Genomic DNA, 12,500 nt, shown 5'->3' on the forward strand with positions numbered 1-12,500 from the left:
GCATGAAAGTGTACGCAGGTGTCCTAAGGCAGTTTTTTTTTTTTTTCCTCATTTTGATGTCGCCCCGGCTGACGCGGTTTTCGTTTTTCCGTGCCGCCCCGGCTGACGCGGTTTTCGTTTTTCCGTGCCGCCCCGGCTGACGCAGTTTTTGCGCCGCCCCGGCTGACGCGGTTTTTGCGCCGCCCCGGCTGACGCGGTTTTCGCGCCGCCCCGGCTGACGCGGTTTTCGCGCCGCCCCGGCTGACGCGGTTTTTGCGTCGCCCCGGCTGACGCGGTTCGGACTTTGCACTTTTTGGCTCACCCCGGCTGGCGGCCCACTCACTCGATCGCCAGGTCTGTTTGCCCCGGTGGTTCCACCGCCAGGCTTAAGCGCGAACTTTTTTTGTTTGTTTTCTTTTGATTAAGCGCAAGCTTTTTTCTTTGTTTTCTTTTGATTAAGCGCGGGCTTTTTTCTTTGTTTTTTTTTTTTATTTCGCCCCGGCAGACGCGGTTTTTGCGCCGCCCCGGCTGACGCGGTTTTTGCCGCCCCGGCTGACGCAGTTCGGACTTAGCACTTTTCGGCTGTGCCTGGCTGGCGGCCCACTCACTCGATCGCCATGTCTGTTTGCCACAGTTTTCCCGGTGGTGCCGCACCCGGGCTCGCCCCGGCTGACGCAGTTTTCGCGCCGCCCCGGCTGACGCGGTTTCGTGCCGCCCCGGCAGACGCGGTTTTCGCGCCGCCCCGGCTGACGCGGTTTCGTGCCGCCCCGGCAGACGCAGTTCGGACTTAGCACTTTTCGGCTGTGCCTGGCTGGCGGCCCACTCACTCAATCGCCATGTCTGTTTGCCACAGTTTTCCCGGTGGTGCCGCACCCGGGCTCGCCCCGGCTGACGCAGTTTTCGCGCCGCCCCGGCTGACGCGGTTTCGTGCCGCCCCGGCAGACGCGGTTTTCGCGCCGCCCCGGCTGACGCGGTTTCGTGCCGCCCCGGCAGACGCAGTTCGGACTTAGCACTTTTCGGCTGTGCCTGGCTGGCGGCCCACTCACTCGATCGCCATGTCTGTTTGCCACAGTTTTCCCGGTGGTGCCGCACCCGGGCTCGCCCCGGCAGACGCGTTTTTTTTTTTTCTTTCGCCCCGGCTGACGCAGTTTTCGCGCCGCCCCGGCTGACGCGGTTTCGTGCCGCCCCGGCAGACGCGGTTTTTTGCGCCGCCCCGGCTGACGCGGTTTTTGCCGCCCCGGCTGACGCAGTTCGGACTTAGCACTTTTCGGCTGTGCCTGGCTGGCGGCCGACTCACTCGATCGCCATGTCTGTTTGCCACAGTTTTCCCGGTGGTGCCGCACCCGGGCTCGCCCCGGCTGACGCAGTTTTCGCGCCGCCCCGGCTGACGCGGTTTCGTGCCGCCCCGGCAGACGCGGTTTTCGCGCCGCCCCGGCTGACGCGGTTTCGTGCCGCCCCGGCAGACGCAGTTCGGACTTAGCACTTTTCGGCTGTGCCTGGCTGGCGGCCCACTCACTCGATCGCCATGTCTGTTTGCCACAGTTTTCCCGGTGGTGCCGCACCCGGGCTCGCCCCGGCTGACGCAGTTTTCGCGCCGCCCCGGCTGACGCGGTTTCGTGCCGCCCCGGCAGACGCGGTTTTCGCGCCGCCCCGGCTGACGCGGTTTCGTGCCGCCCCGGCAGACGCAGTTCGGACTTAGCACTTTTCGGCTGTGCCTGGCTGGCGGCCCACTCACTCGATCGCCATGTCTGTTTGCCACAGTTTTCCCGGTGGTGCCGCACCCGGGCTCGCCCCGGCAGACGCGTTTTTTTTTTTCTTTCGCCCCGGCTGACGCAGTTTTCGCGCCGCCCCGGCTGACGCGGTTTCGTGCCGCCCCGGCAGACGCGGTTTTTTTGCGCCGCCCCGGCTGACGCGGTTTTTGCCGCCCCGGCTGACGCAGTTCGGACTTGGCACTTTTTGGCTGAGCCTGGCTGGTGGCCCACTCACTCGATCGCCATGTCTGTTAGCCACAGTTTTCCCGGTGGTGCCGCACCCGGGCTCGCCCCGGCTGACGCAGTTTTCGCGCCGCCCCGGCAGACGCGGTTTTCGCGCCGCCCCGGCTGACGCGGTTTTTGCCGCCCCGGCTGACGCAGTTCGGACTTGGCACTTTTTGGGCTGAGCCTGGCTGGCGGCCCACTCACTCGATCGCCATGTCTGTTTGCCACAGTCTTCCCGGTGGTGCCGCACCCGGGCTCGCCCCGGCAGACGCGTTTTTTTTTTCTTTCGCCCCGGCAGACGTGGTTCCCCCCCCCCTTTTCGCTCGCCCCGGCTGACGAGGTTTTCGCGCCGCCCCGGCTGACGCAGTTTTCGCGCCGCCCCGGCTGACGCGGTTTCGTGCCGCCCCGGCTGACGCGGTTTTCGCGCCGCCCCGGCTGACGCGGTTTTTGCGTCGCCCCGGCTGACACGGTTCGGACTTTGCACTTTTCGGCTGTGCCTGGCTGGCGGCCCACTCACTCGATCGCCATGTCTGTTTGCCACAGTTTTCCCGGTGGTGCCGCACCCGGGCTTGCCCCGGCAGACGCGTTTTTTTTTTTCTTTTCGCCCCGGCTGACGCAGTTTTCGCCCCGCCCCGGCTGACGCGGTTTCGTGCCGCCCCGGCAGACGCGGTTTTTTGCGCCGCCCCGGCTGACGCGGTTTTTGCCGCCCCGGCTGACGCAGTTCGGACTTTGCACTTTTTGGCTGAGCCTGGCTGGCGGCCCACTCACTCGATCGCCATGTCTGTTTGCCACAGTTTTCCCGGTGGTGCCGCACCCGGGCTCGCCCCGGCAGACGCGTTTTTTTTTTCCTTCGCCCCGGCAGACGTGGTTCCCCCCCCCCTCCGTCTTTCTTTTTGTTTTTTTTTTTCGCCGCGGCTGAAGTGGATTTTTCGGTGCCTCGACGCCCCGGTAGTCGCGGTTTTTCCGTTTCCGCACGGCCCCGGCTGACGCTGCTCGGTCACAGTCGCCTTTTGTGAGGATTGCAGACTTCTTGAGCGCGGGTGTTTTTTTTTTGTTGTTGTTGTTGTTTTATTACGCATTCGCTCCAGCAGACGCTGTTTAGACTTTTTGTTTCCTCTTTTATCCTGCGACGAGGTGACGAGGTTTATTCGGTGCCCCGCCGCCCCGGCTGAAGTGATTTTTCCTGTCCCGTGCCGCCCCGGCTGACGCGGTTGGGACTTCGCGTTTGTTCGGCCGCCACGGGTTTTGGCGCACTCGCTCGGTTGCTTGTTGTTGCCACTTGTTGCGAACCCAGGTTTCTTGAGCGAGCGCGGGCGTTTTTTCTTCCTTTCTTTCTTTGTTCTATGTGTTAGCGAATCGGCCTTTAATATCACACGAGGACTCACAACCAACAATTTTCAGTTTGAAGTGTAAAAAATCTGCAGGTGTTGACGTAACTGACTTGCCCCGTACCCTTGAGTACATCCATGAAGTTCTCGTAGTACTACTAAATCGCATTATTCCAAGTGGAGAAATTCCCATAAACTTGCAAACCTCTACACGAAAATCGGTGCGCGTGATAAAGTTGAAAATTATCGTCCGATATCAAATGTGCCTTCTATAACACAAATTCTAGGAAAAAAAAAAACACTTGTTCGCCGTTTTCTGCGCCGTGACTGGCAGCACTCCGGCGAAGCGAAACGGGGTCGATTCGAGCACGATATCGGCGTCTTTCGACGTGCTCGCCGGCGACCGTCGCACGAGTACGTCGCACGAGCGCGTCTGCCGGGGCGCCGTTTGCGAAGCCGACGCAAAAGTGGGAACCGCCGCTCGGATGATCGCCGCTTTCGGCAGAGTGAGTGTTGGCACTCCGGGGAAGCGAAACAGCGTGAATGCGCCCACGAAATCGGCGTATTTTGAAGTGCCCGCCGGCGACCGTCGCACGAGTACGGTAAACCGCGTCAGCCGGGGCGTAGTTCGGGACGCCGACGAAAAAGTGGGAAGCGCAACTCGGATCTTCGCCGTTTTTGCAGGAGTGAGTGGCGGCCCTCCTGCGAGACCAAGAAGCATCGATTCGTGCACGAATTCGGCGCCTTTCGACGTGATCGCCGGCGACCGTCGCTCGAGTAGGGCAAACCGCGTCTGCCGGGGCGGGCTTCGGGACGCCGATGCGAAAGTGGGAAACGCTGCTCGGATGTTCGCCGTTTTTGGCCGAGTGAGTGCTGGCACTCGGGCGAAGCCAAACGGGGCCGATTACGGCACGATATCGGCGTCTTTCGACGTGCCCGGCGGCGACCGTCGCACGAGTACGGTAAACCGCGTCAGCCCGGGCGGAGTTCGGGACGCCGATGCGAAAGTGGAGAACGCCGCTCGGATCTTCGCCGTTTTTGGAGGAGTGAGTGGCGGCACTCCGGAGAAGCCAAGGAGCGCCAATTAGCGCACGATATCGGCGTCTTTCGACGCGCTCGCCGGCGACCGTCGAACGAGTAGGGCAAACCGCGTCTGCCGGGGCGGGGTTTACGACGCCGACGCAAAAGTGGGAACCGCCGCTCGGATGTTGGCCGTTTTTGGCAGAGTGAGTGCTGGCACACCGGCGACGCGAAAGAGCGCGAAAGCGCCCACGAAAGTGGCGTATTTGGACGTGCTTGACGGCGACCGCTGCAGGAGTACGAAAAACCACGTCAGCCGGGGCGAGCGACCCACGGCGGTCTGGGTGCTTATCGCTGCTATTATAGGGGCACCCCGGCAGACGCAGAAAAAAAAAATTTTTTTTCGACCTTCTTTTTTGCTGGTCGAGCTCGGGTAACCCAGGTCGCAATGGGAGCCGCGCACGAAAGCGGCGTCGCGAGACGCGTTCGCGGTCGCTAGTCGCACGAGCTCGGCAACCGCGTCAGCCGGCGCGGAGTTCGGGATGCCGACGGCTAAGTGGGTACCGCTGCTCGGATGTTCGCCGTTTTTGGCCGAGTGAGTGCTGGCACTCCGGCGAAGCGAAACGGGGCCGATTCGGGCACGATATCGGCGTATTTCGACGTGCTCGCCGGCGACCGTCGCACGAGTACGGCAAAGCGCGTCTGCCGGGGCGAGGTTTGCGATGCCGACGAAAAAGTGGGAAGCGCCGCTCGGATCTTCGCCGTTTTTGCAGGAGTGAGTGGCGGCCCTCCTGCGAGACCAAGAAGCATCGACTCGCGCACGATATCGGTGTCTTTCGACGTGCCCGCCGGCCACCGCCGCACGAGTACGGCAAACCGCGTATGCCGGGGCGGGGTTGGCGACGCCGACGCAAAAGTGGGAACCGCCACTAGGATGTTCGCCGTTTTTGGCAGAGTGAGTGCTGGCACACCGGCGACGCGAAAGAGCGCGAAAGCGCCCACGAAAGTGGCGTATTTGGACGTGCTTGACGGCGACCGCTGCAGGAGTACGAAAAACCACGTCAGCCGGGGCGAGCGACCCACGGCGGTCTGGGTGCTTATCGCTGCTATTATAGGGGCACCCCGGCAGACGCAGAAAAAAAAAATTTTTTTTCGACCTTCTTTTTTGCTGGTCGAGCTCGGGTAACCCAGGTCGCAATGGGAGCCGCGCACGAAAGCGGCGTCGCGAGACGCGTTCGCGGTCGCTAGTCGCACGAGCTCGGCAACCGCGTCAGCCGGCGCGGAGTTCGGGATGCCGACGGCTAAGTGGGTACCGCTGCTCGGATGTTCGCCGTTTTTGGCCGAGTGAGTGCTGGCACTCCGGCGAAGCGAAACGGGGCCGATTCGGGCACGATATCGGCGTATTTCGACGTGCTCGCCGGCGACCGTCGCACGAGTACGGCAAAGCGCGTCTGCCGGGGCGAGGTTTGCGATGCCGACGAAAAAGTGGGAAGCGCCGCTCGGATCTTCGCCGTTTTTGCAGGAGTGAGTGGCGGCCCTCCTGCGAGACCAAGAAGCATCGACTCGCGCACGATATCGGTGTCTTTCGACGTGCCCGCCGGCCACCGCCGCACGAGTACGGCAAACCGCGTATGCCGGGGCGGGGTTGGCGACGCCGACGCAAAAGTGGGAACCGCCACTAGGATGTTCGCCGTTTTTGGCAGAGTGAGTGCTGGCACTCCGGCGAAGCGAAAGAGCGCGAATGCGCCCACGAAAGTGGCGTGTTTGGACGTGCTTGACGACGACCACCGCAGGAAAACGAAAAACCACGTCAGCCGGGGCGAGCGACCCATGGCGGTCTGGGTGCTTATCGCTGCTATTATAGGGGCACCCCGGCAGACGCAAAAAAAAAAAATTTTTTTTCGACATTCTTTCTTGCTCGTCGACCTCGGGTGACCCAGGTCGCAGTGGGAGCCGCGCACGAAAGCGGCGTCGCGAGACGGCTTCGCGGTCGCTAGTCGCACGAGCTCGGCAACTGCGTCTGCCGGGGCGGAGTTCGGGACGCCGACGGCTAAGTGGGAACCGCCGCTCGGATGTTCGCCGTTTGTGGCCGAGTGAGTGCTGGCACTCCGGCGAAGCCAAACGGGGCCGATTCCGGCACGATATCGGCGTCTTTCTACGTGCTCGCCGGCGACCGTCGCACGAGTACGGCAAAGTGCGTCTGCCGGGGCGGGGTTTGCGACGCGTACGCAATAGTGAGAACCGTCGCTCGGATGTTCGTCGTCTTTCGCCGAGCCAGTGCTGGCACTCCGGCGAAGCCGAACGGAGCCGATTCGGGCACGATATCGGCGTCTTTCCACGTGCTCGCCGGCGACCGTCGCACGAGTACGGTAAACCGCGTCAGCCGGGGCGGAGTTCGGGACGCCGATGCGAAAGTGGGAAGCGCCGCTCGGATCTTCGCCGTTTTTGGAGGAGTCAGTGGCGGCACTCCGGTGAAGCCAAGGTGCGCCAATTCGCGCACGATATCGGCGTCTTTCGACGTGCCCGCCGGCCACCGTCGCACGAGTACGGCAAACCTCGTCTGCCGGGGCGGGGTTTGCGACGCCGACGCAAAAGTGGGAACCGCCGCTCGGATGTTCGCCGTTTTTGGCAGAGTGAGTGCTGGCACTCCGGCGAAGCGAAAGAGCGTGAATGCGCCCACGAAAGTAGCGTATTTGGACGTGCTTGACGGCGACCGCCGCAGGAGTACGAAAAACCACGTCAGCCGGGGCGAGCGACCCACGGCGGTCTGGGTGCTTATCGCTGCTATTATAGGGGCACCCCGGCAGACGCAGAAAGAAAAAAAAAAAATGGGGACATGGCGTGCGTCACCGTGCGGCTTCGCAGCGTTGCCGAAGTCGCCGAGCCCTTCGACTGAGCCGAACGGCGGACAGGGAACGTTGGTCGGCCGTTCTAACCTGTCGGTGCCACGCCGAGACGTCGTTAAGGAAAACCGCGTCGTGGGCCTCTACGACGCCGTCGAGTCGTTGTACGTTTGGTGTCCAGCGTGTCGGCGGCGAGTAGCGGACACGTCGTTCACGACTTCGGTCTTTCGCAGTCGACGCGAACTTGCGGAGAGTCGTGGTGCCTTACGTTTTCGGCAGAAACCGCGGCGGAATTTTCCCGTGCGTGCGCGCACGACCTCGGTGCTGTGCCGTCAGCGTAGTGTTGCACAAACTCGTGGCCTACCCAAGGTGCGGTACGTTTGCGGCCGTATCCTCGGTGGGAATTTCGTGAGTAGGGTCGCAAATTCTACGACCTCGGCGGGTTTGAGAGCGACGTAGACTTGTGGCACGCTCAACGTGCCACACGTTTCGGGGCACACCCGCGGTGAAATTTTCTCGAGTACGCTCGTATTAGTGCCCAAGGAGGTCTGGGTACTTATCGCTGCTATTATGTGGGGGTTCTCGTGAGCGGCGTACGCGAAAGCGACCGGGTGTCTGATATGCGGCGGGCTTCGGCCTCGTCAAGCGTGTCCTCGGGTCTGCTCCAGGGGAATCCACGGCAGTCGTCTGCAGCCTCATCCGCTTGATGCGTTAGGGGCTGGTTGTCGGACGGTGCCGTTTTACCACGATATCGAGGTGTGTTCCGTGTCGTCCTCGGGCGATTCAGATGCGAAAGCGCCGAAGACGCGGGCTTGACCCGTCGTCTGGCGGCTTTGCAGTCTCGGCTCCGTTGCTAGTTCCGGCCGGTCCACCGACAGTGCAGCGGGCTTGGGCAACCCGCACGGCGCGACCGAGTCGATGCAACGAAAAAGAGCGAGCATGAACGTGCTTCTTGCCGCACGGCTCCCACTCGTCTTTCGGGAAGGTTGTGCCGTAGCGAGCTCGAACGCCGTCATCTCGGAGTGCAAAATAAGCGTGTTGGGGCGCCTGAAGGTGGCCTCCGCCGCACACAGACTGCGTCCGGCCCGCCGAAGGCGAGGACGGACGCGCAGTCGAACGATTACCTGGTTGATCCTGCCAGTAATCATATGCTTGTCTCAAAGATTAAGCCATGCATGTCTAAGTACATGCCGAAATAAGGCGAAACCGCGAATGGCTCATTAAATCAGTTATGGTTCCTTAGATCGTTTCTTCCTACTTGGATAACTGTGGCAATTCTAGAGCTAATACATGCAGTGAGCCTGGAGCCCTTTGGGTAACGGGTGCTTTTATTAGACCAAGATCGATCGGGTTTCGGCCCGTATTGTGTGGTGACTCTGGATAACTTTGTGCTGATCGCATGGCCACGAGCCGGCGACGTTTCTTTCAAGTGTCTGCCTTATCAACTTTCGATGGTAGGTTACTTGCTTACCATGGTTGTTACGGGTAACGGAGAATCAGGGTTCGATTCCGGAGAGGGAGCCTGAGAAACGGCTACCACATCCAAGGAAGGCAGCAGGCGCGCAAATTACCCACTCCCGGCACGGGGAGGTAGTGACGAAAAATAACAATACGGGACTCTTTTGAGGCCCCGTAATTGAAATGAGTACACTCTAAATCCTTTAACGAGGATCAATTGGAGGGCAAGTCTGGTGCCAGCAGCCGCGGTAATTCCAGCTCCAATAGCGTATACTAAAGCTGCTGCGGTTAAAAAGCTCGTAGTTGGATCTCAGTTCCAGACGAGTAGTGCATCTACCCGATGCGACGGCTCGGACTGAACATCATGCCGGTTCTTTCTTGGTGCACTTCATTGTGTGCCTCGAGATGGCCGGTGCTTTTACTTTGAAAAAATTAGAGTGCTCAACGCAGGCGAGTCGCCTGAATAAACTTGCATGGAATAATAGAACAAGACCTCGTTTCTGTTCTGTTGGTTTTTGGAATACGAGGTAATGATTAAGAGGGACGGACGGGGGCATTCGTATTGCGGCGCTAGAGGTGAAATTCTTGGACCGTCGCAAGACGAACTACTGCGAAAGCATTTGCCAAGAATGTTTTCATTGATCAAGAACGAAAGTCAGAGGTTCGAAGGCGATCAGATACCGCCCTAGTTCTGACCATAAACGATGCCAACCAGCGATCCGCCTGAGTTACTCAAATGACTCGGCGGGCAGCTTCCGGGAAACCAAAGTATTTGGGTTCCGGGGGAAGTATGGTTGCAAAGCTGAAACTTAAAGGAATTGACGGAAGGGCACCACCAGGAGTGGAGCCTGCGGCTTAATTTGACTCAACACGGGAAAACTTACCCGGCCCGGACACTGGGAGGATTGACAGATTGAGAGCTCTTTCTTGATTCGGTGGATGGTGGTGCATGGCCGTTCTTAGTTGGTGGAGCGATTTGTCTGGTTAATTCCGATAACGAACGAGACTCTAGCCTATTAAATAGGTGCGGGGTTCCCAGCACCTTACAACCTTCTTAGAGGGACAAGCGGCTCCTAGCCGCACGAAACAGAGCAATAACAGGTCTGTGATGCCCTTAGATGTCCGGGGCCGCACGCGCGCTACACTGAAGGAAGCAGCGTGTCTTTATCCCTGTCTGAAAAGACTGGGTAACCCGTGGAACTTCTTTCGTGATTGGGATAGGGGCTTGCAATTGTTCCCCTTGAACGAGGAATTCCCAGTAAGCGCGAGTCATAAGCTCGCGTTGATTACGTCCCTGCCCTTTGTACACACCGCCCGTCGCTACTACCGATTGAATGATTTAGTGAGGTCTTCGGACCGATGTCCGGCGCGGCCTTTCGGTTGCGCCGGTCTGTTGGAAAGATGACCAAACTTGATCATTTAGAGGAAGTAAAAGTCGTAACAAGGTTTCCGTAGGTGAACCTGCGGAAGGATCATTAACGGATTGTGAAGGGTGAGCGCCTCAGCTGCGTCTGCGCCCGACACTTTCTGCCGCTGACCCCGTTTGGACGCGGGGTCGGCTTTTCCCCACGGGGCTGCCTGAATGTGGAGCGGCACCCCGTGACAAATTGTTGCGCCCAGCGGACGCCAACACCGCGACCTTGGACGGTCGGCCAGGTGGCGGACGCGGGTACAAACGGCGCAACGCACTCATAGGTCGGCTTTCGACCCGCCACTGCACCGTGGCTCGAAGCGCTCGAAATGCGCGACCCGACCGCTGCGGGACCGCCTAGTACTGTAAACAGGAGCGGCGGAGCGCGAACGGCGAGTCGTGGTTACGTCGGTAGAAGGCGAGGCTGCGCGTTCCCGAAACGCCAGCCGAGTGCCCTCCCGACCGTTCGAGCGTGCAAGAACGAGACCCGACAATCGCGCGGCGACTGCCAAGTACGAGAGGAACGGCACAAGCGTCGGCGGTCGGTCAAGGAACTGGCGATGTGACGGGTCCGCTGTGCACCAGTGCATACCGTCCCGCCGTCCGCGGCAAGCGCCTCCGCGTCCTCGGGTGACGGAGGCTGCCGGTCGGTTCTTGCAGGCGAGGGATCTCGCTGGCACCGGTTCGCGTTGACGCGCGGCCGGTCATGGCACGGCGATGCGACGGCCGAGGTGCGCAGTACTCGATGGAGGAACCGCACGCTCCGATGACCGTCCCGCCCTCCGCGGCGTATGCGTACCGACCGTAATGGTTGCAGCAGCGCCGGCCGGCTTTTGAATTCGCCACACGAAACACGGTGCGAGATCGCGGTTAGGGGAGCGTCGACGTTGCCAGGCGTTTTGCTTGCTGCCGAGGGAAAGGCGGCACGGCCACGTCGCGCTCGTCGCGATTAGCGGGTCTGCGCGCTTTGGGAAGGTGCCGCAACGACTTGCCGAAAGAGGAAGCACGGAAGAACGAGGGACTTGGACGTCCCGACAATTGAACGCACTTGCGGCCAGGCCCTTGCTGGCTTCGTTCTTCCGCCTCGAGTAGGCTCGTACGCGGCTCCGGCGCCGAAAGTGGTCCTTGGCACCGACTTCGGTGGACGTGGGAAGTGCCGCGCAAGTACGGCGCGCCTGGCTCCACCTGTTGGCTAAAGTAGGCAGCCGGATCGGCATTTTGGTGTGCGGTGGCAAACCGTGGATGCGAAAAAAGCTTGTGCGATTTCGTGGAACAAAAAGCGGGGGTCCCCCTTTTTATGCGGAGGAGACCGACCCGCCTGCCGTGGTGAACCGCGACGCCACGGTAAAAACGGGAGAGGCTTGTCGATGGGACCGTGCATCCCGCGCTCCACGGAGGCCGGGAGGCGGCCGCCCGAGGAAATGTGTAGCCGTCGAGGCCCGCATCTGCGTGCACTCTTATCCAAATGGGTGTACCGCAGGCATTTTCTGGTTAGGCGGGCCAATGAGAGCGAGCACACAACGATACCTACGGGTCCGGCTTGGAGAACCGGCTTCGACGCCTCCCGAGTATTTATAGAGGGGTGGACCACGAAAGCACTCGCAAGTAGCGAAAGCGAAACGCCGTCCGAAACACACCGTTTGCTCGATTTGCGGCAGCCGAAAAAGGCGCGGCAGAGTTTTGGAGTCCAAGCGTGCGCTGAAAAGCGCCCTTCTTGGCCACTGTTTGGCCGAGTGCCAGAAACGTTTGGTTTTGACTGTACGGAATTGAACAAACACTTTTTCACGACTCTAAGCGGTGGATCACTCGGTTCTCGGGTCGATGAAGAACGCAGCCAGCTGCGAGACTTGGTGTGAATTGCAGGACACACTGAGCACTGATTCTTTGAACGCACATTGCGGCCTTGGGTCTTCCCTTGGCTTCGTCTGTCTGAGGGTCGGATCACATATCAAGAGAGCCTTCGGCGCACAAGGGAACGTGAGCCGTCGACTCGTTTTGACCGCGTCGGCAACACGGACAGCACGCTGAACACCTCACAGCGAGCGCCAACAGCGGCCACTCAAGGGCGAGACGGTGGCGACCGTCGTGCCAGAGCCCAACCGAAACGGGGGCGACCGACTGCATTGAGGATGTGGCACCTCGTTGAGACCGCCGCAGGACTTCGAGTCGGAAGGAAGCCTGCAGGGAAAGTGCGGTCGAGGTTGCGTACTCCTCTCTGCGACCGGGCGCGCAAGAGCTGCGAGAGCCACGGACGCGCAACTTTAACGCACGGTAAACACGAGGAGCGAAAGCCGGCCAGCAAAGCTTCTCCAGCCGTGCGCAAAGTGCGCGAGATCGCAGCCTTGCGTTGCGCTTGTTGCCCTCGAAGTAAGCAGGGTGTCCCGTAGACCGGGCGCTCGAACACGCTGCGGGGCCGTGCCTCCTCCAGGCTTTGCCGCGCGAACAGGGAACGTTCGCGCGCAAAGCGCAGGGAGGTGAGGAGGCT

The 12,500-nt window shown here is 60.7% G+C and overlaps 2 non-coding genes across 2 annotated transcripts; both read left to right on the forward strand.

Moving 5' to 3' along the window:
• The first annotated feature begins 8,267 nt into the window (after nucleotides 1-8,267).
• Nucleotides 8,268-10,082, forward strand: LOC142792067 (small subunit ribosomal RNA). The gene has a single exon (XR_012890624.1). It is a non-coding gene; the product is annotated as a small subunit ribosomal RNA (ribosomal RNA).
• A 1,719-nt stretch (nucleotides 10,083-11,801) lies between these two features.
• LOC142792081 (5.8S ribosomal RNA) lies at nucleotides 11,802-11,954 on the forward strand. The gene has a single exon (XR_012890638.1). It is a non-coding gene; the product is annotated as a 5.8S ribosomal RNA (ribosomal RNA).
• The last annotated feature ends 546 nt before the right edge of the window (nucleotides 11,955-12,500 follow it).

Source organism: Rhipicephalus microplus, unplaced genomic scaffold, assembly GCF_043290135.1.
Source record: "Rhipicephalus microplus isolate Deutch F79 unplaced genomic scaffold, USDA_Rmic scaffold_202, whole genome shotgun sequence".
NCBI lineage: Eukaryota > Metazoa > Arthropoda > Arachnida > Ixodida > Ixodidae > Rhipicephalus > Rhipicephalus microplus.